The following is a 27,775-nucleotide window of genomic DNA, read 5'->3' as shown; positions in this document are numbered from 1 at the left end:
TCCACTACCGCCGCAATGGCAACGCTAAAGCAACACAAAATATTTCGAAAACTAACATGTTTGCTTGCGTTGCCAATCAGTTCTTGAAGTTTTTTGCAGTTAATGCAAAATATTTCAAATTCAATCGCACTTTTATAATGTTGACGACACATTGCATGTTGAAGACATTTTACGCCCTTCTTTTACGCCAAACGTTGTTGGATATTGGCACTATTTTGTAAGAAATTCTCATACCCAATAGCTTATTTAAAAAAATTCAATTGTGTTGAAGTGACCAGTGGTGCCATTTTTCTTATAAGCACACTAACGCACTGACACGCAGCATTACACAGCCTTATATGCTATCCAGTCAGTCTTATCTCCTCTCTTGTGTGTGCAAGTAGTGTATAAAAAACTTATACACCACTTGATTACTTCTTTCGTGTTTTGTGTTTGTTTGCTGTGCTTCCTATTTTTCGACCACAGCACCAACTACGCACATAGATTTGTTTATAATTTCCGATTTGTTGGTCGTCCAGGTAACCACCAAATTGTTGTAGTAACAATAATCTAAATTACAACAATAATAAAAGGAGCAAGTTACTTTGTAATTGCAAGCGCTTTAGTCTAACTTTACTTTTACTATGTTGGCTTTTTGTTACACTCAATTGGACAGTTTCTTGCCGACTTGCAGTAAGGTGTAACTAGGTACACTGGAAAAAGAAGATAACGAAAATCGGCACTGATGATGGCAAAACGCCGAAACCGGGTTGTCTCGAAACCAAATTTGAGAAGGCATGACGGAAAACTTTCCAATATACATCATTTATCCACCCTGTCGGAAAATCAACAAAACAAAATAAGTCGAAAGAAATTTAGCATCAAACCCTTTCCAGTCGCTTAACTTAACTGAGAGCTAAACGAGTAACTCCAACACACTAAATAAAAACACTCCGTACTTTTGCCCAGACTCATTGATTTTATATTGAAGCTTTATCGGTATCTGTTTCTCAACAAACCGATGTGTCGTCTAATCGATAACACGCCTATAGTAAATTGGTAACACTACGATAATAAATGGAAAACTTGTCGATAGCAAATCGATAAATTTTCGAAGATAAATCGATAAACTTTTAACAAAATATCGATATATTTTCTATAACAAATTGATAACACTTTTGATGATGAACTGACAACTTTTCGATAGCAAATCAATAAACTGAGTCTTGAACGTCTACTGCTTCGAGCAAATAAAATAAAACAAGTAAGGAAGGCTAAGTTCGGGAGCAACCGAACATTACATAGTCAGCTGCCAATTGACAGCATGCAAAACTTTTAAATTACATTCTTTTAAAAGTTGGGGTGCCACGCCCATTGTCCAAAATTTTACTAATTTTCTATTCTCTGTCATAAGGTCAACACACCTACCAAGTTTCATCGCTTTATCCGTCTTTGGTAATGAATTATAGCACTTTTTCGGTTTTTCGAAATTTTCGATATCGAAAAATTGGGCGTGGTTATAGTCCGATTTCGTTTATTTTAAATAGCGATCTGAGATGAGTGCCCAGTAACTTACACACCAAATTTCATAAAGATACCTCAAAATTTACTCAAGTTATCGTGTTTACGGACAGACGGAAGGACAGACATGGCTAAATGAATTGCTTTTTTCGCCCAGATCATTTAATATATAGAAGTCGATATATATCTCTATTAGTTTATGCCGTAGGTATGCGAACAAAATTAATATACTCTATGAGCTCTGCTCAGCTGAGTATAATAAAATAAAACAACAACAACAACAGATAAAACTGAATTAAGCAGCATAATGGTAGGCCTACAGGATTAGAAATCTGACAACTCGATTTCGAATCTCAAAGACATCCGATGAAATTTTTGGCAGGATGGAGAGGCTATATTTTCAGCCGGCATGTCTTGTTTTTTTCAATTTGTTATAATTAAGTAATATAACTCATTAAAATTTACGAGTGTGAATCGATAAATATTTGCTAACAAATCGATAGTTTTTCGATAACAATTCGATAACACATCTATAGGACGCCCATAACGTAATGGTAATACTTCGAGAACTTTTCAGTAGCAAATTGATAGCACTAAAATACCAAGCCGATAAAAATAATTTAATAAATTTTCGATAATTTGGCGATAGTAAATCGATGACTTTCCCAAAAAAAAATCAATAGCTCGTGGATAACATGGTTTTAAAAAAATCATAACGAAAATCGATAACTCGTCGATAAAAAACCTGTATGAAGTATGTATTTAATGCAGCAGCCAAAAAAAAAATCGGAAGACTTTATTTAATCGAAAGAAGCGATTGCTGTTAGCGATTTATTCATTGAAGTCTACTGATTTTTTCCGTGTAGCTTAATAATCAAACTTAAATGCCGGGTGAATGTACGATGAATGATCATTATTAAGTTGGAGAAGGTGCAACGCATAATTATGCCCTGCTATCAAATCCATACGCTGTGGTTAACGCTTTAAATTGGTTGCCAAGTAAAAAGACTTAAGCGAAAACAAGTAATGGTAATGATTTTGCAGCTCAAATTAATCGTAGATGTTAACTTGTGAATTCTTAGACGACAACTAGTCAAGTCTCTAAGAATCAAAAAAAAAAAACAAAAAATAAAATTTCACTGGAATGAAGCTTGTTAATGATACCCATGTCACTACAAACGTTTTTTATCTTATTAAAACTCTGCTATTCAAACTAAGCGCCCATTATCTTAATATATAAAAAACACGTGTCACACATTTGAGGCCAATGGACTCCTAAACTACTGAACCGATTTGAATTTGTTTTGCACCCCGTATGTAGTTTGATCTAACTTGAAATATAGGATAGGTTATATCTCAGTTTATAATCGCAATATTATTTTATTGCACATTTTTTTATTTGTTTATACGTAATAATAAAATGTTACGTATACGCAGTGGCGCACCTCTTTTCAGTTGGTATGGATGTATTTGTGCACGTGCTTATTTAACTTTATATAAAAAATAAATAAATGTAAGGCGCGATAACCTCCGAAGAGATCTAAGGCCGAGCTTCTCTTCAAATTTGCGTCGTGCTCCTCTTGATTTTTCCCTACAAATTGGCCGGACGGGACCTACATGTTTTATGCCGACTCCGAACGGCATCTGCAAGGCAGATGAGTTTTCACTGAGAGCTTTTCATGGCAGAAATACAATCGGAGCGCTTGCCAGACACTGCCGAGGGGCGACCCCGCTTAGAAAAATTTTCTTCTAATTGAAAAATCTTATTTCTAAAATTTTGATGTTGCTTTGTCCGGGAGTTGAACCCAGGGCATACGGTGTGATAGGCGGAGCACGCTACCATCACACCACGGTGGCCGCCTTTATATACATATAATATATACATATAATATATATATAGCACATCACCAGGGCCGGCGAGAGGGGGCCCGCGATTTGAGGTACTAAGGCATTTTTTTTAATTCAGGAGAGTCTTTAGTTGTTCTATGTGCAATTTTTAAGCCGAATTTCAAAAGCAACGAATATCTGCATTTCGTTTTAATATTATAGTGAAGTGTGAAAAATAAAAATCTATATATATTAAACTGACTCGGAGTGGGACTGGGACTGGAGTAAAATACATACCACCCTCTGGGGCAGGCAATAAGGGATGCAGAAGAATGAGAAGGAATTGAGAGAAGAGAAAAGAGAGAAGCAGATTGAGAAAGAGATAGAATGAGACGAAGATGGAGATAGATGAAGCGAAAAAGACGGAGGGAGGAGTGAATAAACGGATTAGGAGAAAGTGAAGAGGGGGGGAGGGCAGGGTCAGACGGAAAAAGCTTATTAAAATGTATGCAGATAGGCCAAATTTAGGGCAGGACAACGTCTGCCGAGTCTTCTAGTATGAATGTATATTGCTTTCACCATCCAATAATTCCGAGAAACAGGATATTATTTGCTTCTGTTGAAATGGGATTATTTACTGATTTCACTGAATTCGAGATTTTTTCCATCTCTTATGTGTTAATGTCACGTTTGAGAACTTCTAGGAAATTTCATGCCTATACGTAAATTCACACGTAACAACATTAAAAAAATTGAGACTTCAAATAAGCAACCCCATCCAATATTGTTGGAAACTGCTTTTGCCTGAAAGCAGACTTCTTTTGAAAATTCACACGAAATTAAACTCAACCGTTGTGCAGGCGGATAACGATTTTTCTACAGTGAATGATGAGCTTAGCTAGCTTACAGATCCTCTGGCTCTTAAGGCTTGGTTTCCTCGAAAGCGGTGCCGCTATATAGCGGTCGTATATAGCGGCGAACTGAACTGTACAAAATGTTGCAATGCTAAAGTGCTTAAGTGGCAGCTGAGAAGACAGTGCAGTTGGCTGTAACTTAATCCAGTGACAAGCCAAGACCAAAATCCTCCCTTTCTTAAAAATAATATGCAGAAAAAAACAGTTTGCGAAAAAGGCACTAAATATGGCATAATGATAGAATAAAATATTACGTATTTTTCCCCAATTCACCTCGTGAGTCCCGAATTGAGCCCGGGATAACCCCGAGAAAGACGCCGAAATGACCTTCAAATGACCCCGAAATCATTCCCAAATAACCCCGGGAGGATCACGATAGAGTCCGAAAAATTATCCTGGGATGACTTCAAGCGACCCTCAAATGACCTTGGGAGCACCCCTGGAGACTCCCAGAAATCATCTCGTTGTTACCCCCAAAGGACTCCGAAATAATCCTGAAATTACCCCCAACTGACCCCGAAGTGATCCCCAAAAGAGAGGTCTAACAATCATCCCGGAATTAACCCCAAATGACCCCGCGAAGATCCGAGGGAGTTCTCAAAATCATTCCGAAATGACCCCAAATGGCCCTAGGAGAACCCCTGGCGGTAAATTCAGTAAGTTTGAATTTTAACATGTACTGTTTATCATTAAACCTCTATCACTACTCTCCGTCGTCATCACTGACAGGACCATAAATCTTCCGGAAAACTTTTGTCTCGAACACTGTAGTAGCCATCACATCTCTCTCGACGCCGTCCGTGATTCTGAGTCATCCATCTAGACAGGTATGATGAGTAGATCGTGATTATTGTTGGACGAGAGATGACTTTTCTTTTCACATGCCTACTTAGTCCAAGGTTCTCCATTTGATTTCGAACGACTCTTTATCGCACGATTTCTGCAACATGATGCTGAGGCACATACATACTTCATTTCTTTTAGCGGTTTATTTTCGATTATTTTTTAAGAGGTAGTCCTTTTGCTTTAGTTCTTGAGCAGAGCTCACAGAGTATATTAAGCTTGATTGGATAACGGTTGTGTACATATATAAAGGAATCGAGATAGATATAGACTTCCATATATCAAAATAATCAGGATCGAAAAAAAATTTGATTGAGCCATGTCCGTCCGTCCGTCCGTCCGTTAACACGATAATTTGAGTAAATTTTGAGGTATCTTGATGAAATTTGGTATGTAGGTTTCTGAGCACTCATCTCAGATCGCTATTTAAAATGAACGATATCGGATTATAACCACGCCCACTTTTTCGATATCGAAAATTTCGAAAAACCGAAAAAGTGCGATAATTCATTACAAAAGACAGATAAAGCGACGAAACTTGGTAGATGAGTTGAACTTATGACGCAGAATAGAAAATTAGTAAAATTTTTGACAATGGGCGTGGCACCGCCCACTTTTAAAAGAAGGTAATTTAAAACTTTTGCAAGCTGTAATTTGGCAGTCGTTGAAGATATCGTGATGAAATTTGGCTGGAACGTTACTCCTATTACTATATGCAGGCTTAATAAAAATTAGCAAAATCGGAGAAGGACCACGCCCACTTTTAAAAAAAAATTTTTTTAAAGTAAAATTTTAACAAAAAATTTAATATCTTTACATTATATAAGTAAATTATGTCAACATTCAACTCCAGTAACGATATGGTGCAACAAAATACAAAAATAAAAGAAAATTTCAAAATGGGCGTGGCTCCGCCCTTTTTCATTTAATTTGTCTAGGATACTTTTGACACCATAAGTCGAACAAAAATTAACCAATCCTTTTGAAATTTTGTAGGGGCATAGATTTTATGACGTTAACTGTTTTCTGTGAAAATGGGCGAAATCGGTTGATGCCACGCCCAGTTTTTATACACAGTCGTCCGTCTGTCCTTCCGCATGGCCGTTAACACGATAACTTGAGCAAAAATCGACATATCTTTAATGAACTTAGTTCACGTGCTTACTTGAACTCACTTTATCTTGGTTTGAAAAATGAACGAAATCCGACTATGACCCCGCCCACTTTTTCGATATCGAAAATTACGAAAAAATAAAAAAAAAGCATAATTCTATACCAAATACGAAAAAAGGGATGAAACATGGTAAGGTAATTCGATTGTTTTGTTGGCGCAAAATACATATAACTTTAGAAAAAACTTTATAAAATGGTTGTGACACCTACCATATTAAGTAGAAGAAAATGAAAAAGTTCTGCAGGGCGAAATAAAAAACCTTTAAAATCTTGGCAGGTATTACATATATAAATAAATTAGCGGTATCCAACAGATGATGTTCTGGGTCACCCTGGTCCACATTTTGGTCGATATCTGGAAAAGCCTTCACATATACAACTACCACCACCTCCTTTTAAAACTTTCATTAATACCTTTAATTTGATACCCATATCGTACAAACTCATTCTAGAGTCACCCCTGGTCCACCTTTATGGCGATATCTCGAAAAGGCGAACACCTATAGAACGAAGGCCCACTCCCTTTTAAAAATACTCGTTAACACCTTTCATTTGATACCCATATTGTACAAACAAATTCTAGGGTCACCTCTGCTCCACCTTTATGGCGATATCTCGAAACGGCGTCCACCTATGGAACTAAGGATTACTCCCTTTTAAAATACTCATTAACACCTTTCTTTTGATACCCATATTGTACAAACAAATTCTAGGGTCACCCCTGGTCGACCTTTATGGCGATATCTCGAAAATGCGACCACCTATACAACAACCACCACTCCCTTTTAAAACCCTCATTAATACCTTTAATTTGATACCCGTATCGTAAAAACACATTCTAGAGTCACCCTTGGTCCACCTTTATGACGATATTTCGAAACGGCGTCCACTTATAGAACTAAGGCCCACTCCCTTTTAAAATACTCATTGACACCTTTCGTTTGATGCCCATATTGTACAAACAAATTCTAGGGTCACCCCTGCTCCACCTTTATGGCGATATCTCGAAACGGCGTCCACGTATGGAACTAAGGATTACTCCCTTTTAAAATACTCATTAACACCTTTCATTTGAAACCCATATCGTACAACCACATTCTAGAGTCACCCCTGGTCCACCTTTATGGCGATATTTCGAAACGGCATCCACCTATAGAACTAAGGCCCACTCCCTTTTAAAATACCCATTAACACCATTCGTTTGATGCCCATATTGTACAAATAAATTCTAGGGTCACCCCTGCTCCACCTTTATGGCGATATCTCGAAACGGCGTCCACCTATGGAACTAAGGATTACTCCCTTTTAAAATACTCATTAACACCTTTCTTTTGATACCCATATTGTACAAACAAATTCTAGGGTCACCCCTGCTCCACCTTTATGGCGATATCTCGAAACGGCGTCCACCTATGGAACTAAGGATTACTCCCTTTTAAAATGCTCATTAACACCTTTCATTTGATACCCACATCGTACAAACGCATTCTAGAGTCAACCCTGATCCACCTTTATGGCGATATCCCTAAATGGCGTCCACCTATAGAACTATAGCCCACTGTCTCATAAAATACTCTTGAATGCTTTTCATTTGATACACATGTCATACAAACACATTCCAGGGTTTCCCTCGGTTCATTTTCCTACATGGTTATTTTTCCTTATGTTGTCACCATAGCTCTCAACTGAGTATGTAATGTTCGGTTACCCCCGAAATTAACCTTCCTTACTTGTTTTAATTTTCTTTTACACATTCTAGACTCTACCCTTTGCCGAACAACCATATTTTGTTTCAGTAAGCGCGCCGTCATCTTTATGTGGCCGCCTTGTAGAAACTTTACGGCATTTATTTGCATATCTACAATCGGCAAACAACGTAATCAGCACCCAGTCCCTACGTTTGCACCGTCATCGTCGCCATAACCGCCCCAACCAACAAAAATCATTCTCAGTTGGCACGGCACGCCCCAAAGCTCACCCGCCACCACCACCACCACAACAGGGAACCACACCATAACATAAAGTCGTTTTGACTTTGTATATTTTGTTGTCTACTCGTTTCGCCCATTCTTTGCTTTTCGCTTGTTTTGTTCGCCTCAAAACCACTTCGCTGTGGCGTCGTCAGTCCAACGGCGCTCAGATTGTTTTCAACTCTGGCCGGGTAAACATTATTCGTTGTTGGTGTACGCAAAAAAGTCGTAGCATGCAATTGACGGTACGGCATAGAACGGCGCGTTGTCAATATCATGTTTTGTTTTTGTTTATTAAATTTTTTAAGTTAAATACGCTAAACGCGTTTTGTTTCTGCAAGTGACACGATTTTTTTTTTTTTTTTGCGGTTGTACTCGTCTAGTTCCGTTGCAAATTTTGAAAATAAAATCGCATTCATTTTTCGTTGTTAAATTCCTATGGCTTTCGTTGTCGTCATGACCCCCTCAATGGCTACCGTTGGCGCGCCGCCATCCCACCGCCAGCCGCTAGACAACTAGAAGATTAAAGTCCATATTAATATCGCCTTTTTGGATTGTCGTTTTTTGTTTCCGGTTTTTTGGCACGCAATCGCAGTGCAGACGTCGCGGAGGGCACCATGCACCAAAGCAGTCCGCGTACAACAAAATCGCAACGTGTTGGCAACGCGCATACAAAATGTGAACGTAGCGCGCCGCGTACGCTTGGCTATACGTCTTCCTAATCCGCTTATCTTTGGTAGTGACTACATACTTTCGTAAAATTTTGTGTGCAAATTAAAAATAAACGATGATTTGTGTTTTGTGGCAGCGCAAAATAGCGTAAAATGGAATAGTTGGAAATTAAAAAAAAAAAATTGAAAATTAAAAAAAAAAACCGTGGAAAGTCATCGCTACTAAACAAACAAACTGGTGCAGATAAAGCAACCACCAGTAAAATAGGCAAAGAAAATTTAGTAATTCAGTATGGTAACGCTAATTTTCCGAAATTTCAGAAATTGTGTGCAAAAGAGTGAAAGGTGTTAAACGGCCAATGATCGATATGCTGAAAATGAAAATTGGCATTGGCAGCCAAAGCCGTAAAAGCTAACAAGAGAAATTGAAAACAAAAGTAAAATTAAGAAAAAAAAAAGAACACTGAAACTAAAAAAAATAACAAAATGGAAAATGTATATTAAAAACCAGAAAAATAGCAAAAGCTCGTTTTGTGAGTATATTTTTATGGGATTTTGTTGTTGTTTTTTGCGACGAGTGTTTTTTCTTGTAAATGTTGAATATTTGGCAGCAAAAGCTGTTTTTGGCAAAATATCCATATTTCTATAAAAACCGAAAATGCTTAAGGTATATTGCTTAATGTGAATTATTTCTGTGTTATCTGGACAGGTATGAGGCGAGACTTATGTAGCGTACATTTTGTACCCTAAAAGGGAAGCGTACTTTTCAATTGTTTAACCTGTCTATAGTAGAATTTAGAGACTCCTTGGATTTTTTTGGCTGACATTGTTACCGCTAGTTCCCAAATACAGGAAGTCCTTTATCGTATTATCTCTCCAATAAGGGGATAAAGCTGTAAAACACTAGTGTGTGACTTTACCTGCAGCCTAGTTTGGTTACGAATGATTCACAGAGTTCTTCCCCAATCGTGGAGGAACTTAGCTGTATAAGTTTCGTTGAGAGCTTAAGTTTAATCATAGAAACAAACAAGTGGACTGTGTCTAATAAGAATATTTTCCGAAAATTCTACCAACACATTCGGCGGATAACGACAGCTTTTAGGACCTTGGCAGATTTCGGCAGGAATGATAATTACGACATGGTCACTGACGTACAGAGTGTGCCTAGGCTGCGGAGGAAACACTACTCCTCATTGCTAGAAAGTCAAAGAGAAGACGAACCCGATGCTCTAATCGCTGTTAGGGAATCTATTCCGTTACGCCTATCGATTGTGGTGAAGTGAGAATAGTAACAGCTATGTTTTTTTTACACCTATAGACGTTTACGCTTAAACTTTATATGGACTGCTACGTCAAACTTTAAATACACCTCTGAAATTGCTGCGCACTTCTTAAAATGGTGCGTGAACACAATTCATCGCCACTGATTCAACTATGGGTTATATACAGACATACAACAGAGGTTTGTGTCTCCGTTTTTCGGTACACCCTGTGCTGTAGCTAGTTATATAGCCACTGCCGCTAGATGGGTCTCCTTAGCATTATCTAAGCGAAGATAAGCGTTTTTTACGCGCAAACGCAAACGTATACGGGTGTAAAGAAAAACACAGCTAATATCACGTCTAAAGAATAACAAAGCGCCCGCTAACGACGGACTACCCGCCGAGCTCGTAAAATTCAGGGGGATACCTTGTAGAAAGTATGCTGATGACCAATAATGCTTCTTTTAACAAATCGGTAACTTTTCTATAACAAATCAATAAATTTTCTATAGCGCATCTATTTTGTTGATAACATATCCGTAACAGTCGATGATTTTCCGATTATAAATCGATAGCTTTTAATAAGAAAATCTATAACTTTCTAATAACAAATCGATAGTCGAACCACGCAAACCTACCACGGTATTAGCCTACTTAATAACGCGTATAAGGTTTTGTCTAGCGTGTTGTGTGAAAGACTGCAGCCTAAAGTCGCCTAACACATTGGATCGTATCAGTGCGGCTTCAAACCTGCCAAATCCACTATCGACCAGATCTTCACAATACGGTAGGTACTAGAGCAGATGCACGATCAGAGAATCGACACGCACCATATTTTTGCTGACTTCATTGACAGCGCGAAATAGAGTTCCTTGCAATGCGATTTTGTTAAATGACGTTGATGGAGCAACACCACCAGCTTGGTAAGGATTTGGAAGGACCTCTCCGAGCCATTCGAAGCCAAACGAGGCTTCAGACAAGGCGACTGCCTAACCAGCGACTTCTTTAACCTAATGCTGAAGAATAGATTTCTTGCAGCAGATCTAAATCGCAGATCAATTATAAGAGCGCAAAATTGCTGGCATATGCTGATGATATTGAGAACTTTGGCCTTTACTAACACGCCATAAGTTCTGCCATCTCTGGACTGAATAAAGAGGCAAGAAAGTGCGTGTTGAGGAAAGTGAGGACAAGACGAAGTACTTTTTTTGACAATAAGTGTTACTTTGGACGGCTTAAGAAATTGAAGAGTAAATCCCTACGCTGTATGAGTCGTTCTTCATACCTGCTCGATACGATGGACGATGTAGATCATAGGTCTCCAAAAGTTGAAATGGTTTGCCCTTTCGCATACGAAATGAGAGTACAGCTGTGCTAAAGAAAGCCCTAGTGTAGATAGAATATGGCTCTTGGATTGTTTCAGAGAAAAGTCATCTGGAAGATCAAAGGGGTTATAATGATGAGCAGGATGAACTTTATACATATGTTAAGATTGCGGAGCGAATTAAAGCCAGAAGGCTTCGCTGGCGCTCGGTCATGTTATGCGTACGAACGAAGACACCGTGGCCAAGAAAGTATTTATATCGATACTAGTATTTGAAAGGAAAGTCACGGGGAGATCGCCATGAAGTTGGGAGAGGCAGCTGGAGGTGGAGACTTTATCAGCTTTAGTGCTCCCAATCGGATTCAGTTATCGCTCAAAAGGAATAGCTGGCGCAACGGCCAAAATCGCCTAGGCTGACACAAACAAATGAATGATGGTATGCATCAATGATTCTCTGAAAATATAATTTTGTTCCAGAAGCCGTAATTACTTAGACAGAAAAACGGCAAAGAAAATTTCGGCTTTAAAGAAACATAATTTATTCGTTGTCTGATTTGGTTATGTTTGTTTTTGGAAAATTATAAACTTGTAGGGGTTTAAGAAACTTAACATTTCCTTGAACCCATTTCTTTAAATATTTATTATTTCAAATCGATCATTCTATCTATGGCCCCCATCGTTTACCTTGGAACAATTCAGCACTCTGCACAAAGTTGAAAATTTTCAATATCAACACCATTTTATTTTTAAAATTTTCGCTTGAGATTATTTATTTCTATAAAAATATACACTATTTTTTTTTATTGGAAAATTCTCTAACAAGCGGATGCTTGGAAAATGCTTTTGTTTATTTTTTCACCGATCGTCAAAAGCGATCGTACTGTATTCATAAAGAATATATATACAAAGAAATTATTCTTTTAACGCCTCTCCCTTGAAAACATTTTATGAGCACAAGTTGCATATAAACAAATATGTACTGAACTCACTCATACACACAAGCTCACTATCGCGTATAAGCATCGCCACCCATTCAAAGTAGATATCCCAATAAACATTTTAAGTTTAAGGTTAAGTCAATTGAGTATCATAATAATGCACAAAAAGTGCATTTCTTTGTACGTCTGTGGTTATGATTCTCATGTTGAGCAAACATCTGTTCGGCAGGTTTGAGAATAGTTGGCGAATGACTCTCAGTGATCAATTTGTTCAAACTGGATTTGAGATGCATTTGAGAACTGACCCTATTCTCAATTGTCGAATCTTAGTTCTCAAAGAGGTCTTATATTTTCAAACCCATCTCAAACGTGAGTGACTGGAACGGAAGGGAATCGAAATGCTGTTCTTTAATGTTTTCCAACTAGTACACTACTGAAAATTTAACATTTAAGAAAATGTTTTTTATCTCAAATGATAAACAATGCTGTAAATCAAATTGAATATTAACATTTTCTCCACAATGTTTGAGAGTTATTGTTTTTTTTGTTTGTTTTATTGAGTTGTTGTTCTGTCAATTTGTCAATTTCTTCAAGGCTGAACTATTCATGTGGTGTTCGTTGGGATTTAACGTCAGCTTTGAGGGGTTGCCATAGTTCGATATATTAATCATAATGTCTTTCCTTCCGTTTCTGCAAATCTTCTACACTTAGTAGGGAGTGATGATGCCTCCGTTTGTGTGTGGCTGGGTAGCTGCGCCTGAATTTATTCTGTCTTATTGACACACAGCTGGTTTTCTTTTCTTTATACTCAAATATAATTGTGTATTTTCTGTACTTTTATTGTCGAATCGCTAGTAGCATTTTGTTTACGCTCGCACGCTCAACGCTTCGTCCGTGCGACCGTGAATCAGTTTTGAGATCGCATTTTCGAAGATCAAACATGCAGATCATCGCAAAGTGATTTAAAATACAAAATAGAATATGTAATAGAAAATTATTACTGTACTGAGATACAAGTTCTATGAATATAATTGTGTTAAGTTAATATGCTCACTGGAAGGTAGAGATGAAATGCACAAAAAACGTAAACAATTCAACTAAAAGTTTAAAGAATGTCATACAATAAAAAAAAATTTTGAAGTGATATAACAATAAAAAAATAAGCCAATTATACATAACAAAAAACAAAACAATGCTAACAATAACTTAGAAATATTAACTACTAATAAATAATTATCACATATTTATACAAATGCATAATCATTGGAACAGTGTAACGAAAACAAATCTCTGAAAATTAATCTCTAAAGAAAATTAAGTATAGTGTGAAAGAAAACAGTAAACTGTAAGTTTATTTGTGCACGCCCTTGTGTGCATTTAATATTTTCTGTTTTTTTTTTATTATACTCAGCTGAGCAGAGCTCACAGAGTATATTAACTTTTTTCGCATAAAGGTAAACCGTAACGGCATAAACTAATCGAGATAGATATAGACTTCTATATATCAAAATGATCTGGGTGAAAAAAGAAATTCATTTAGCCATGTCCGTCCGTCCGTCCGTCTGTCCGTTCGTCTGTAAACACGATAACTTGAGTAAATTTTGAGGTATCTTGATGAAATTTGGTATGTAGGTTCCTGGGCGCTCATCTCAGGTCGCTATTTAAATGAACGAAATCGGACTATAACCGCGCCCACTGTTTCGATATCGAAAATTTCGAAAAACCGAAAAAGTACGATAATTCATTACCAAAGACGGGTAAAGCGATGAAACTTGGTAGGTGCGTTGACTTTATGACGAAAAACAGAAAATTAGTCAATTTTTCGACAATGGGCGTTGCACCGCCCACTTTTAAAAGAAAGTAATTTAAAAGTTTTGCAAGCTGTAATTTCGCAGTCGTGGAAGATATATTGGTGAAATTTGGCAGGCACGTTGCTCCTATTACCATATGTGCGCTAAATAAAAATTAGCAAAATCGGATGACGAGGGACGCAACAAATTAAATGGGGTTACACTGAAATGACAGCCCTTGGTCGGGAAAAATCCCGAGTCGCTCCGGTTTATAGAACCGGTTGCCTTGGGAAGCGAGATTGTATGTAATTATTTTTTACATTGAAATCAAAGAATTTTCGCCAGCTATTAAAAAAATTATAAGTAAGTATATAACCGTTTTTCAGAGTACTTCTAGTACTGTGAGCACATAGCTGTTTTCGATCACTTCTAAACCAAAAGAGATATAAAAAACGGCATATGCAGGAATGTGGGCTCTATAAAGATAATAAAATATGCAGTAAAAAAATTAAAAAAAACAACACATAACTGTTTTCGTTAGCGCAGCGACGAATTGTATAAAGCAATATGAGCATGTATCGCTAATTAAATACAGTTTTTGTTTTTAATTTATATGTAAAATGTTTTCCCTATTTTGTTTTAATATAATTTTTTCATACATAAATTATATGAAGAAAACGTGTACATTTTAAAACTCACACTTACTGAATCTATCCCCTGCAGCTCACATTTCCTACAACTGCTGTTACTGTAATTCCAAGGAAAGCCTGCAACAAATTTGTAAATTTTAATATGAAAGAAAGGACAATTACTGAAATAAACCTGTAACCTTTCGTGCCTGCTGGGACAGTGTGTCCCACCTTCATTCAAAACATTTTTTAATTTATGAAAATTCCTATCTAAATTTCTCAGCACAAATTTTTGGTTTTATTAATCCGCTAAACCACATTTTATCAGTTATGTCTACGTTTATTCTTTAAATAATAAAAAAATAAAATGTCCAGCTACTTCGCTGTTATTCTTACGTATGTAACTGGGAAATATATATCTCATTGGTTGAGTTTTTAAGCATTCTACATATTTTTTCAACGAGATAAAACTTCAGCGCAAAAGGGTTAAATATATTTCATAGCGCATGGTTTAAAAATATCTTTGACCTCCAATTTTGTAAAAACCTTCGCAAATCACACGACTAGGGAGGGAGTTTGCGATTTTTAAACGTGACAGGGACCTGAAAAGTGATAAAAGAGAAATATGATCCAAATCAAAGTTTACAATCACTCTTACAAAGGTGTGTATTATCGCTACCACTTGCTCCTGTGACTAGAGATGTGACTGAGCTTTTGTTTATAAATATTGTTAAGTGTGATTGGGAACGAGACGTATGTAGATGTTCTCACAATAAGTAAGTCACGGGGATTTTTCAAAGTTAACGATGTGTTGACCTGTGACTTTTCAATCACTGTGACAAAGTTTGAGGTACACAAGTATTTACCAAATATAGACACCAGTTTTGTTTTCTATGACGTCAACGATACACTTTTGGGTAAAGGTGGCAGCCATTCCATAGTTCTAACACTAATACTAATTTTTTAGGTAAATAAGTATTTACTTGCTGAACAACAACGACAAAAACCAACAGTATCGTACAAATTGTACAGTAGCTGTTTGAGTAACTTGAATCAAAAACTAAGTAGGGAATTATGAAATCTGACATTGATCTCGAAGCATTATTCACATGTTCGTCGAAAGTATATAATAAATAAAATAATTAAAAAAATATGTTTAAGTTAAAAGCTGGAAAATAATTAGGTAGGTCCTAGGTACTAGTCATCACACTCCTCATCAATCTAGGGCGTTGATCAGACAATTAAATAAAAGCGTTGGGCGCGTGAAATTTCGCCCTAGATTGATGAGGAGTGTGATGACTAGTACCTAGAACCTACCTAATTATTTCCTAGCTTTTAGTATTATTATTATTTCATGTAAGTGTTGTTTTCAATATAACCGTTTAACTAAAAATTTTTTTTTTTAAATATTTTATTTTCAAGTTTTTAGTCTTTATTTAATTGCCTATTATTTCCCATTCTGTTTAGTTCATTTAGTGACACATTATTACAAGGACTCTTTCCTGACAATTTGTTACAATCTAAGTCCTCAATACATAATCCTTCCAAAGACTTTACTCGACTCTGCGCCACGTATGCTTGTCCCCCTCCAACTCCAAAATATTTTGATGTCACTTCTACCGGACTGTATGTAATATATGTTCGAAATATGAGCCAAACCGGGCATCATAGGTCGCTTTCTATTCATGTATGTATTATGTGTTCCAAATATGAGCCAAATCGGACCACAAATACGATTTTTGTGAATATCTCGAACCTTGCGCCACCTAGCGGCGATTTTTTTCCTATTATTGAATTGTCATCGGGTTCTGAACTATATTCCAAGTTTCGCGCTTGTAGCTTATCGGAAAGTTACTTAAATTTCATTTACAAAATTCGTTCACAACGGCCGTGCATGCGGCCGTGCGGCCTGCCTGTCAAGTCAAGCTTAATAAAAAATAACCCTGTCTAAGATCGAAGCAATGTTATTAGCTAAAAATTTACCAAACTAAAAATGTACCATAAAAGAAGAAAAGTGAATATAATTTGTTAACTCATTTAATTTTGTTATCTCAAATTAATAAAAAAAATTTATAATTATTCCTCTTATCTTGTGTTACACTCTCCATCTGAAATATAATTCCACTTAATAAATAATTTTAAAATTTTGAATTGATGAGATAAGCAATTTTTGGTTTTATGTATATTTGTAGGTATGTATGCCTTTCTACAGAAAAATATATATTTTATTTACATAACCAAAAGCACCTCCTAGGCAAATGTGAGCGATTACTTACAATTAGAGCAAATTGAGGTGAAGCACTTGAAAAATGGGAGTAAAGTAATAAGTAGCTTCATTTATCCTACTATGCTTTTGTTATTTAAAAGCTTCGAAATTACAGCTAAACAAATTGGGGTAAACAAAAATTGATTTAAAAATTGTACACCGAATGCACTTCCTAACATTCGAATGCTTTTACACTCACAATCTGCATTTGATTACTTAACAGCAACAAAGTATTTATAAATAAAATTAATTTCAAAGCTAACAATGCTTCATATACATACAACACATCAATGTAAGCGCTGTCATTAATTGAGTATATCAAATGCACTCATATACTATATTAAAACAAATGATAGATAATGTGTTTGTTGTTTTTTCAAATGGTTGGTCTTGCGTAATTGCTACTCAAATAGCTATTAATTGATGAGCCCATTAATAGCCGGCAAGTGATTTCATATACAAAACAGTCTATGAATTATAAACTGCAATATGGAGCGTAAAAATTGTGGATAGGATGAGAAAACGATATAGAGAATGCAACAGCGATGAGTGAGGTCAAATGTTGACCCATGTACTGCTTGGAATCGGACTTATAGCAGCTGTCAACACTCATAACACTGCAAATTATAACAAGTTAAACTAACATTGGCAACTAAGCCAACTGAAGTGAATGTAAGGAAGTGCATTTGTTGCTATTTTTCAATTATAAGAGGCGGTGTGAAATGGAAAGATTGTTTTGCAAAAGTTGTAAGCCATAGTTAGAGGATGTTATTACTGCTTTTATTTTTGTTATTATTACTATGGTAGTGGTGCTTATAATTGATTGCGATCATCAAAGGCCATTCAAAAGCTGTTATCGTAAACGCTGATTGAATGACCTTAGTCAAAGGTGTTATGAAAGTCTGACTTATGTGTGAAGGAAGTTGATGGATAAGAGTTAAAAGTATCCTAAACTGCAGTGAAACATACGCAATAATAGTTATTTGCTATTTCTTAAAAACTAAAATGAAAAACAAACAAAACAAGTAAGGAAGACTAAGTTCGGGTGTAACCGAACATTACATAATCATCTGCCAAATTACAGCTTGCAAAACTTTTAAATTACTTTCTTTTAAAAGTGGGCGGTGCCGCGCCCACTGCCCAAAATTTTACTAATTTTTTATTCTGCATCATAAGGTCAACCCGCATACCAAGGTTCATCGCTTTATCCGTCTTTGGTAATTAATTATCGCACTTTTTCGGTTTTTCGAAATTTTCGATATCGAAAAAGTGGGCGTGGTTATAGTCCGATTTCGTTCATTTTAAATAGCGATCTGACCAAATTTCATTAAGATACCTCAAAATTCAAAATTTGCTCAATTTATCGTGTTTACGGACATACGGACGGACGGACATGGCTAAGTGAATTTCTTTTTTCGCCCAGATCATTTTGATATATAGAAGTCTATATCTATCTCGATTAGCTTATGCCGTTACGGGGTACCGTTATGCGAACAAAATTAATATAATCTGTGAGCTCTGCTAAGCTGAGTATAAAAAAGAGAAAGAAAGAGAATAAGAGGCATAAGAAATATAATAGAGGACGATTGAAAAGAAGAAAGAGAGCTAGAAAGAAATATAGAGATGGGGAAAGAGAGAGATAGAGATAAAAAGAAAGAAAGAATGGTCGGGTGACAGGATCGGCAAAGGGAGGGAGGGGTGAGGGAAAGTACCAGTCTCCAATGCAGGCAAGCGAATTTCGGGAAGTCCAATGTTTACCAACTGTTAGGTTAGGTTGAGTGGCCGGATGGGCGAGAGTCCGTTTCCAACTGTCAGTTTAGATGAGCTTTAGTATTCTCTAACACGAGATTAGAAGCAACTACACAGAAGAACCTTTACATTTGGAAAGAGGTGATGTCACCCCAGTGCTTTCTTAGCTGACTCGAGGCCTACATATCCAGAAGCAGTGGTCAAGCAGTCAGTTTAGTATACCAAAGCATGGGTCTTCAAAAATTCAAAGTGATTGCCGTTTCGCATACAAAATGATAGCACATTTGTGCTATGGAATGCATATCCCTGTTCTAAAGCCATGTTCTTTGCAAGTATCATTTTGTGAGCGCGGGAAGACAATCTTTGATAGTCGTTGTTCTGAACGTGACAGAGCTTTGAGCTTTGAAAGACGCTTGACTGTACGTGTAAAAATTAAATTGCCTAATATTACAAGCGTCCGATGGCATCACATACGTCGCATTTTTAAAAATGAAGCCCTCCGTTTTAAAGACATTGCACTAATCGGGGAGCCTACATTTCTGGTTAACATCGTAATAACAGTATCTGCTGTATTATCCAGTAGTTTTGATTGGCTTGACAGTTAATCCAGCTATCTCCTCACTGAACGCCAGGTTATTTGAAATAGTCTTCACCTGGTAGCCCCTACCGTTCAGATTTTGAAGAAGGTTGTTAAAGACAACGATGGATTATGGTCGTGCCATCTACGTTCAAATGTAAGTATGATCTCTTTTACACTGTCCAAGCCGCATATAGGGTGGGGTGGCCGTAGGTTTTGTTAGTTATATTGCCAATTTCGCCAGTGAACATTGGCACCCCATGGCTTGGCCGAAAACTTAGTCATTGACATAGCAACAAGTAAAAAGCCATCATTGTTCTAGGCTTGAGCAGTGCAAAATAACTTATCAGTGAAAAATGAGATAGTGTTGTTGGAAATTGTCTCTAAGCGAGTACTACTACATCAATATTTAAATTCAACAGTGAAAAACAGTTCTAACGTCGTGTGCTGTTTTCGCTGAGAAAATCAGAATTTGCTGAGGGACTTCTACGTCCACGTAGTTGAAATAGCATCTCTCTTACTACTGGCTATGACGCTTTGTGGGAATATATGGACTTTTAGAGGGCAAGAAAAGAGTGGGCGTTTGCAATTAAGGCTTTGGTGTTAAATTTTTAACCTCATTATAATTTTTTTCTTTTTTGCTAATGACTTTTATATAAAAAGTTAATTATAAAAAAAAAAACTTAAAGTAATAAATCATTTGTAGAAACTTTTTTAAAACATTTCCACAAATATTTTGATTTTATTTCTCCCACTTTCCACACAGTTTGCTAATTAATGAATAAATTTTATACCTTACAATTACAACTTACAAGCCGCATTTACGTGACTTTGTGAATAGCATGCATATTTTTGCTTCTAAAATTTTGTTTTAGTTTAAAAAAGAGTTGCATGTCTTTGGCGTGTTTTCAACTTCATCAGCTAATATTGGTATGAAATATGTAGTTTTTTCTTATTTGTTGCTAATTGAAACTGTGCCTTTTTCCAACACCTGCCATAGTTTTTTGTATTGCATATCAATTTCATGGTTTTCGCCAATAATTTTTTGTTGCATACAATTATGAGCAAAAACATGGAAAAAATGTTGGTGCTGCCAATCAAATGTCTGTCCGACAATGTATGCAAATGAAAATGAAAGTAATTTTTTTACTACTTAGTAAAATTTTTTCATTTGTTCAATTTTAATTATAACTAATAGCAGGTGCGGCTGAACGCTGCTGTAATTTGTGGTGTGGGTGTAAGAGCTGTTTGAGTTTACTTTCTTTTCCTTTTCAGTGTTTAGTTTTTAAAAATGCATCTTTTCTAATTTCAAACGATTGTCATGCAACCCTGTGTCGTATGCAATTTGAAATGCTAATTAGTGGTACCTACAACATTTTGCTTGGCGGTTGGTGTTTTGTGTCTGGCGTGTGCAGATGAGAAGGAAATTGTAAGAGAAAAGTTCGTTGACCAGAAGTTGTAGGAGGGCCAAAATATGAAAATTAATTAAAAAAGATATTTATATTTGAACTTGGGATTTTTGCTCACACGAACGGAAAATATAGCTCCAGGAATGGATTTAATGGTGTTAATAAAAACAATCGTTCGTATGACTTGGCACTTTGTTAGGGCACTTATTATGTAAAACACGGTGCCACGCAACGATTCACTCTTTCTCTTGGAAATACAATTTTTAGCATTCACTTCATGTCAAATTCTTGCTGAGAAGCTTTTCTTGCCAGAAATACACTCGGAAGGCTTGCCAAGTCACTGTTGAGTGTCTATCTTCGAGAAAAAACGTTCGACGGTACAATAGTAAACGAACAAACAAACAATATCTCCCTGATCTCTCCAGTTTCTTCGCCTCGCGAAACCTGACATTGTCACCGACCAAATCATCTGCGATTTACAACATGGACGCGCCAAGTGTCGACCTTATTGAACATCCACGTCGATGGCCGACTGTCTCACACCCAAAAATCTGGGGTGTGACGTTCGAACCGCAATTGTTCCTAAAATCCAGAGCCTTAAAAAATCCACAAATCTCTTGCCGGAAGCACTTGGAGTAAAGACAAAGAAACGCTCCTTGCCACTTACAAAGCAATTGGCTGGTGGATTGCATGCTACGCATCCCCGATATGGCCGCCAAGCCTAAAGGTTACTCACTGGAAGAAAATACAGGCCTGAAAAAATACTGCTCTCAGAACCGCTACGGGCTGCCTTCTTATATCCCACCTACACAACGAGGCGAGAGTACTCCCCATTAGCGAGAGAAATGCTAAAAAAAAACAGTTTGTGTTGAATACCCACAAACCTGGGCATCCCAACAGACATCTGATTGATGAGGCTGCACCTTACAGGGAGAAAAGAACGCGCGTCACTCTAGCTCAACTTCGAGCTGGGTACTGTAACAGGTTAAACTCTTACATATCCAGAATCTACCCCGACATACAAAATGTAAGTCCTGCTCACATTACACCAACCATTTCTTCAATTGTAATGTGGAACCAACGCCTCTAACACCCCTCTCACTATGGGCCCGCCCTGTTGAAACAGCAAGTTTCCTTGGACTCGACTAGAGGATATTGATGACAATTTGTTATCGGTCGCACTTTTGGATGGGGCCAAGCACTCCTACAACGACAACAACAACAACAACAACAAACAAACAAAAACTCTGGCGAAATATTCGAACCTTTATAATTAGTTTGCAAAAAACAAAGCAATCAGACAGGTACAGGGATACTCTCAGGAGAACAAAATTACCAAAAAGAAAAGAAAGAATAAAGCTGTTATAAAAAACAAACAGAAAAAAGCTAATATTAAGAATCGTACTCAAACGTTCCACTGCTCTATGACTCCTCAAACTTTAAAACTAATTAGAAATAATAATAAAATACGGTAACTGTAAACAAAAGCTGCAAATTGTTAATTATGTGATAATTGAGAAGATATTGCTGAAAATGTCAAGCATAAAAAAAAAGTCAAAAGAGGAAAACAATTGAAAGCAAACAACTAAAGAAGATCATAAAAAATGTTAATGATCTCCAGCAAAGCAAGTTCATTTTTTAAATTAAAGGTGCTATAAAAAGCTTTGTATTTGGTGTAAAATAATTTTTTAGACAAAATATAGCAAATAACACAAAGCCGAAGAATGCGTTAATTTATGCTTCTTGACATAAAAGTGTTGTTATTTTTTAAAAATGAACTCAATATCGTAATTGAACTATGAGGTTGTAGCAAACGCTGGCTAGACACTATCTCATGAAGGCAGTCAGTTCTTCCTATTCTTCCCATGCCATTGTATACACGAAGGTCCACTTACATTTGATTCTTGATGTTCCGACTCGACATTGCCTAAGTTCATGTGTTTCCACAGAGGATTTATCCAAGGCCGAGGGCAGTTGTATCTGAAATTATATCTGCGTAACGCTTTTGGCTTGTAATGAACTTTTCGTATAATCATTTCAATTTGCCCTTTGCTTTCGTGAGATTGTAGAAACATCACCCCATCTCGATTGCTGATTCGAATACTCTCTATCTAACAACTGTTTTCAGAGTGTAATTCAATAGCGCTCTATCTCAAACAAAAAACACGTTACTTCTGATCTGACAGCCTGCTCAGCTAAACTCATCAGATTCACAAAAACTCATTAAGGCATGCTGATTGGTATTTTGGCTTGCCATTCTCCAATGGGGAAGTCCAAACGTGACAGTTTTAGTTTAGGTACAAGTTCAAGCTTAGATAAAAGTACCTCTATCTCGGTTTTCTCGGATTCCCAGCGGAGAATGATCCATGTTCGTGGACAGCCTTATTTCGAATTATATAGTTGCAAAGCATTTGTTGTGTCTCCTCCGGTAACTGTGATGAACTCTTGGTATACTCGCATTGATTTGAGCTATCTGCTTAGTGGACCATCTCCCTATATCGGTTATTTGTTCGAACAACAAAGCATTTTAGAATTGATTCGTTTTGTTTCGTTGATCTTCCGACAGGGTGGATAATTGATGTATATTGGAACGATTTTTCGTTACCGCTTGTCAAATTTGGTTTGGAGACAAACCGGTTTCAGCGTTGCGCCGTCATCAGTGTAATTTTTCGTTCTCGAAATTGTTTTTTTCATTGTTGAATTGACACGGATTTTATTCTACTTTCAAATCTAATTAATTTGTTTTGAGATAAGTCGTTTTTGTACCAACTTATCAAATAGGCTGTTATTCAACCAAAATCCAAGAGCTAGCCAGAAAATTCAAAGAACCTGAAGCAACCGATTTGTGTCCGTCACGCCGTCGGCACTGTATACCTTCGGTGAGTGTTTTGTTCTTACAGCACCAACAATTGCATCAATTCTTGAACCACCAGAAAACAGAGATAGGGCAATCCTCAGTGAAGTCCACAAACAGGACCTCTATGCCAGGAATTGCCCGTGAATCCTGTACTCAAAGAACAATACCCAAAACTTGCAGAAGAGGAACGCACACACCCTAGGGAAACGCGAGTCGCTCTAGTTCAACTTCGATCTGGATACTGTAGCAGGTTAAACTCTTACCTATGCAGAATCAACCCCGACATACAAAACATATGTCCTGCTTGTCACGTGTCCCCACATGACACCAACCATCTTTTCAACTGTATTGTGGAACCAACGCCTCTAACACCCCTCTCATTATGTTCCACACCAGTTTAAACAGCAAGTTTCCTTGGACTCCCGTTGAAGGATATTGATGACAATTGTGATCGGCCGCACCTATTGGATGGGGCGAAGCACTCCTACAACAACAACAACATAGGGCAATAATTCACGCAGCCGAGACAATGTGAAAATAAAATCTTTTCCTGTCTATGTTTTATATGTTTCACATTTCAAAACTGTCATAATTTTACACTTCAATTGATTGACATCCCCAACTCACCAAACGCGCTGATGACTTGTCCAGAAGTTTCCAACCGTCATGCTGTACTAAGCCGCCGCTTTTCTTTTGTCATAATCAGTTGAGCGTAACCGCGCTTAATAAAACTTTACTCCTCATTTTCTTTTAATGTGATTTTGTTATAGTTTATATTTCTTTCTTTGAGCTGAACACGCCTACTAATTTTAATTTATATGCATAATTTTTTGAACCGACACTAAAAAGGAAAGGAATGCTACAACACACCATCTTCCTCCAGTACGCCACCGCTACGCCAATATTTACAAAAGTCTGTGAGTAACTGCGCCAGCTGTCAGTTGGACAACGTGCGATAATAGGGAAGTGTTGTCTTGTGCGGCCAAGCATGGAATTCAGTACAATTGGATGCATAGGACGGACGGGAGCGTTTTAGCTTGGGTATCTAAAGGAGTCATTCTTTGGGTATCGACACTAAACGCGACAAACAATGCACGAGGCTCATCATTTTTGACGAACTAGTTCGTTTCCGATTTAGTTTAAAGTGGCGCAATTTGATTTCGCGCAATATCATTGTATGTACTTAGAATAAATTAGTTTGAAAGAAAATTGCGCCTGGAGCGGAACTGAAAAAACACAACAAGAAGAAAAAAATAGAAGCAAAAAGCCAATAAACAGCATTTAAAGAACTAGGCGGTTGGCTAACTAGTCACTGAATATTAAGAACAGCTGGCCTGTGGCTTTAGCCGCCAGCTGCTGTGTGCGGTTGGTCTGCCATAAAGTTAAGTTTAGCTACAGCTGCGAGCATGAAAATAGCAGTGAAAATTTTAAAAAAATTTCACCAATTATATTCTAGTTACAAAGTTCATTAATTTTTTTCTCAAATTATCGAGTAAAAAAAATTTGTGAATTTTGTAACTGAAGCAAATCAATCTCGAAAACGTTTTCGAAAAATTTCGAAAATATGAAATGGTTTTTTGAAATTTAAAATTTTTTATTTGAAACTTTTTAGAGTTCATTGGAGTATGAAATATAGCAGCGGGGATTTTTAGTAAATTTCACCAATTCTATTTCTTTTTTTATTTTCGGTAATTTAAGAAAAAATTTTAATGAATTTTGTAACTGAAGCAAACCAATCCTGAAATGTTTTCAAAAATTTCGAAAATACGAAATGGTTTTTTGAAATTAAAAATTTTTTATTTAAATTTTTTAGAATTCTTTGGAGCATGAAAATAGCAGTAGAAATTTTTAGCATTTTTCACTAAATATATTCTTTTTTTATGTTAATTTAATTGAAGGAAAAAATTCAATGAATTTTGTAATTGAAGCAAACCAATCTTGAAAACGTTTTCGAAAAACCCCGAAAATCCGAGATGGATTTTTGAAATTTTCAATTTTTAATTTAGAACTTTTTAAATTTCTTTGGTGTATGAAAATAGCAGTGGGCATTTTTAGCAAATTTCGCCAATTATATTCTTTTTTTATAGTCGATAATTTGAGAATAAAATTTAATGAATTTTGTAACTGAAGCAAACCAATATCGAAAATATTTTCGAAAAATTTGGAAACTTTGAAATGGTTTTTGAAAATTTCAAATTTTTGTTGTTATATCGGCCTACTGATTTGTAAGATCGCGGGTTCGAATCGAGCTCAAGGCCTAACAATAATTATTTTATCATTATTATTGTTATGATAACTTTTTCTTAATTGAAAAAAATTATTAAATTAGAATAGAAGAAAGAAAAAATTTAGACAACTGCCAAAGCTCGTTGTATAGATCCATTTCGGGAACTGTTAAATTCCTTCATCGGCAACGTTTAGGCGCCGCTGCTAAAACCATTCAGCCATTACATTCAGCTATAACCATTCCGCCAAACCGCTGTGATGGCTGAATGGTTATAGCAGCGGCGCCTAAACGTTGCCGATGAAGGAATTTAGCAGTTCCCGAAATGGATCTATACAACGAGCTTTGGCAGTTGTCTAATTTTTTTCTTTCTTCTATTCTAATTTAATAATTTTTTCAATTAAGAAAAAATTTATCATAACAATAATAATGATAAAATAATTATTGTTAGGCCTTGAGCTCGATTCGAACCCGCGATCTTTCAAATTTTTTTATTTAGAACCTTTTAAAGTTCTTTGGAATATGCAGTTTTTAGCCTAATAAATCTCATAATATTTTTCGAAAAATTTCGAAGATCATTTTTATGAAAATTTCGAATCTTTTATTTAAAATTTTCAGAATTATTTTTGAGTGTGCAGTTTTGTAGCCTAATCAATCCCATAATCTTTTTCGAAAAATTTCGAAAATCGAGAAGTTTTCATGAAGATTTCGAAGTTTTTATTAATAATTTTTTAGCCCAATCAATTTCGATTTTTGACAATTTTTTTCTCCATGGGGTGTTTAACTTTTCTTTCATACGAAAAAAATGGCAGAAAATATAAAACGGTTCGAAACAAACAATTTTCTAAAATCATTTTGACTTTTGAGTGACTTATAACTTGTACTTTGTTAGATTGAACTGAGTTTTCGAAATTGATTGGTATGTTTTAGCTACAAAATTCATGAAATTTGTTTCTTGTGTTATCGAAAACAAACAAAAACCAAAATAGAATATAAGAGTTTTATGAAAATTGCTAAAAATTGCAACTGCTATTCTGGTGCTCGCAACTGTAAGTGTTCAAGTACATATTTACAAGCAGATACAATGTTTACATTTTTGTGCTTGTGCTAACTACAAGGTACCTACAACAACAGACAGTGAATGGTCGGTGTAATAATTTTCCACTTTGCTGCACAAACTCAATAAGCAAAGTCGTTCAGGAAAATCTAGACTAACAACAAGAACGACGTAATACTTTGCAGAATAAGAGTAATTGCACATTAATGAAAATTGCGGAAGGCGAAATAAGTAACTCAGGAAATTATGGAATCATTTTCAGGGCAATAGTTTCAAAATAAAAGCTTAAAGATGATTCATCAATGAATAAGAATGCAATAAATAAACGGAAATACATTAAACTAGGTTCAAATCCATAAACCACTTCTTTATTGAAAAATTTGGCCTAATTACAACATAGGTGAATTTGGAGCTTCTAAAAGCTTTGGGGTTAAACACAGAGCGACAAACAGACAAATCTTAAAATTATTGATTTGGCTCCTAGAGAAGGGTTGGTGCTTTCGTAAAGTGGGTTTCTAGTGGAAACTTGGTTTAGCTCAAGGTTTACAGTTTACAGTTTGCAGTTTACCTATCCTTTGTCTGATATGAATGTCTCTTCTTCTTCATCCCCTTGTAGCGATAAGGATACTCCTCCAAGATTTTGGTTATTTTAGTGGGACTGATCTTGTGTCTTGACGGCCGCCGTGGTGTGATGGTAGCGTGCTCCGCCTACCACACCGAAGATCCTGGGTTCACGCCCCGGCCAAAGCGACATCAAAATTTTAGAAACAAGGTTTTTCAATTAGAAGAAAATTA

The 27,775-nt window shown here is 36.4% G+C and overlaps 2 protein-coding genes across 22 annotated transcripts in view; one reads left to right on the top strand and one right to left on the bottom strand.

Moving 5' to 3' along the window:
• LOC137254449 (uncharacterized) overlaps positions 1–27,775 on the bottom strand; it is a 447,929-nt gene that overhangs the window by 32,536 nt on the left and 387,618 nt on the right. The gene's annotated exons all lie outside the window — the stretch shown is intronic.
• nuf (rab11 family-interacting protein nuf) overlaps positions 1–27,775 on the top strand; it is a 268,745-nt gene that overhangs the window by 188,406 nt on the left and 52,564 nt on the right. For 3 of the 21 annotated variants that reach the window (XM_067792110.1, XM_067792106.1, XM_067792108.1), the window contains exon 1: positions 8,394–9,193. The exons of 13 other annotated variants lie outside the window; for them this stretch is intronic. The gene's annotated coding sequence lies outside the window, so the exon portion shown is untranslated. Of the gene's footprint in view, positions 1–8,393; positions 9,432–13,511; positions 13,768–27,775 lie in introns of those variants that run through there. 5 more of the 21 variants (XM_067792107.1, XM_067792104.1, XM_067792109.1 and 2 more) reach the window with 4 other exon arrangements.

The sequence above is a fragment of the Eurosta solidaginis genome, chromosome 5 (assembly GCF_040869045.1).
Source record: "Eurosta solidaginis isolate ZX-2024a chromosome 5, ASM4086904v1, whole genome shotgun sequence".
NCBI lineage: Eukaryota > Metazoa > Arthropoda > Insecta > Diptera > Tephritidae > Eurosta > Eurosta solidaginis.
The sequence above is the reverse complement of the archived record's forward strand: the minus strand, read 5'-3'. Positions and strand labels throughout refer to the sequence as shown.